The sequence below is a fragment of the Heptranchias perlo genome, unplaced genomic scaffold, assembly GCF_035084215.1.
Source record: "Heptranchias perlo isolate sHepPer1 unplaced genomic scaffold, sHepPer1.hap1 HAP1_SCAFFOLD_296, whole genome shotgun sequence".
NCBI classification, from domain to species: Eukaryota; Metazoa; Chordata; class Chondrichthyes; order Hexanchiformes; family Hexanchidae; genus Heptranchias; species Heptranchias perlo.
Genome location: NW_027139308.1, coordinates 2,501 through 5,000, shown reverse-complemented (window position 1 = coordinate 5,000; position 2,500 = coordinate 2,501).

Below are 2,500 nucleotides of genomic sequence, written 5' to 3'. Positions count from 1 at the left end.
ATGGACAGGGCCCGGACCAGGCGCAGCGGACGGTAGCGAGCAGTCGGAGGGTGAAAATCCGCCAGTGGGTGAAAAGGAGAGCCGTGCGGTGAGAGGAGGCGGAAAGCGGTTCGCAGACTTTCGCTGTACCTCCGGCGGGCAGCGCCGCACCTCCGAGCGCTCGGTACCGTCCGCTGCGCCTCGTCCTGCCGCACGCGACGAGCCGTCCCCGGAGGAAATCGGCCTCGGCCTTCCTGAGATATCAGTCTCCAGGTGGGACAGAAAAACCGGGGGCCCCCGGCTCGCTTTCGGCGGCCCGCTAGTCGACTTCCCGTCGTGCGAACGCGATCCTTCCGGTACCTTTCGGTGCCCCTTGCCCGACTCTAGCTCCGGTGGTAAAGCGGAGTCGGTCGGTCTGACGGCCGCCGAGTTAGCAGGCGGAAAGCGGTTTGCAGCCTTTCGCTGTACCTCCGGCGGGCAGCGCCGCACCTCCGAGCGCTCGGTACCGTCCGCTGCGCCTCGTCCTGCCGCACGCGACGAGCCGTCCCCGGAGGAAATCGGCCTCGGCCCTCCTGAGATATCAACCTCCATACGGGCGTCACAAATCAGTGGACATGGTCAGCTGCAAAGCAGTGTCATTACAACCTTTCATAAACGACAGGGCAGCACTGCACTGCACCGCACTGCACTGCACCCCACACTACATCACACTTGCCTGCCTGCCTGCCTGCCTGCCTGCCGGCCTGCCGCTGCCTACTCTCACCAGCGGACCAAAGTGAGGATAACACCCCGAAGCAAGCATCTCCCTTGCCGCCCACCAGCCCACACCAATCCCCTTGCCTGCCTCCCACAAATTCCACCAGCGAGGCAAAGTGAAAATCAACCCCCAAAAAACGCACTCCACACCGGCCATCGCCCGCTATACACCCCCCCTGGGGCGAATATTAAGCCCGAGAACACCGACTGTAACCAACCGCAGTGAAAAGTTGAAGTGGCAACTCATTAACCAGATTTACACTTGGCAACTCATAAACCAAATGAACAAAAAATCTGGTTAATGAGTTGCCCAAAATAAATCTGGTTAATGAGTTGCCACTTCAACTTTTCACTGCGGTTGGTTACAGTCGGTGTTCTCGGGCTTAATATTCACCCCGGGGGGGGGGGGGTGGGTGATTCTGGGGGTAGTGTCCGGGAGGGTGAGCCTTTTATTCGGCAGGAGGCGTGTGGGGAAATCATCAACCTGTCAGACGATGAGTTGTCACAAACGCCATTGCTTAATGAAAGCTGCGCTCCCGAACTGGACTGACTGTCTGACTGTCTGTCTGTCCGTTTGTCAAGGGGAGGAAAAGGCGGTGGTGGTGGTGAGGGTGGAGCTTTACGCTCAGGAGGGGAGACTTTCCTTCATGCCAATTAATCTGCAGCAGAAAGTCATCCCCCCCCGACTGGGATTCGAAGCCCGGTCCTGACCACGAGACCACCGGGGAGAGCTGCCTCAAGTCCCTGAGGGACCTGGACACGAGGCCGAGGACACACGCACGCCTGCTGCACTGGCAGCAGCGACCAGCAGGGGGCTGACCGGCTGATCCTTCCCTTTCACAGGCAGGCTTTTGGCCCTCGATTAAACGACAAAGGTGTTCAGAAGGAAGTCCTGGGGGGGAGGGAGGGAGGCAGGGAAATCAGCACAAAGCAGGTCCCCTGGAATCTCACACCTGCGTCCCAGAAAACAGGTCTCCTGGTCAAAGCAGTCCTGCCCCGTCCTGCCATTAACGTGACAATGGACAGGGCCCCGGCAGCTTGAGACACATCTTTTTTTCAATATGCAAGTTCTTTTTAAAAAGGTTTCCTTCCACAGCAGCTCTGAGTAAGAGTGAGAGAGAGAGAGAGAGAGAGAGAGACACTGACTGACACTGACACTGACACTGACACACACACACACACACACACACACACACACACCGTCTCCCATCCGATTGGTGGACTATGGGATTGAAAATCGAACTTTGAGTTTCAATGCAGGGGGGAGAGCGCGAACGCAGCCCCTCCCAACTACCACACGCGCGTTGTTGTTGTTGTAATATAGAACTGCAAGTTGCCGTTGTCGTGGTCGTTTCGAATCAGCACAAAGTAGGTGCCTCCCTGGAATGTCACACCTGCGTCCCAGAAAACAGGTCTCCCGGTCAAAGCAGTCCCGCCCCGCCCTGGGATTAACGTGACAATGGACAGGGCCCAGTCAGGGAGCAGCTTGAGAGACGTCTTTCAATAGGCGCTTCTGAAACATTAACGCCTTGTTTCTTTCGACAGTTTAACCAGCCTTTAACACGCCTTGTGTTTTTATTTCCCATTTCCAGCCAGCCAGCCAGCCAGCCAGCCAGCCAGCCGAGCCGAGCCAGCATCTGCAGTATTTTTTTTGATTGGTCTTGCCTGCCGTGGAATGAATGTTTCAACACGAGCTGCTGATTGTCAGCACCTCACCTCTTTCTCAATTGGCCGTTGCAATCTCACTCGCTCGCTCATTGTGAGA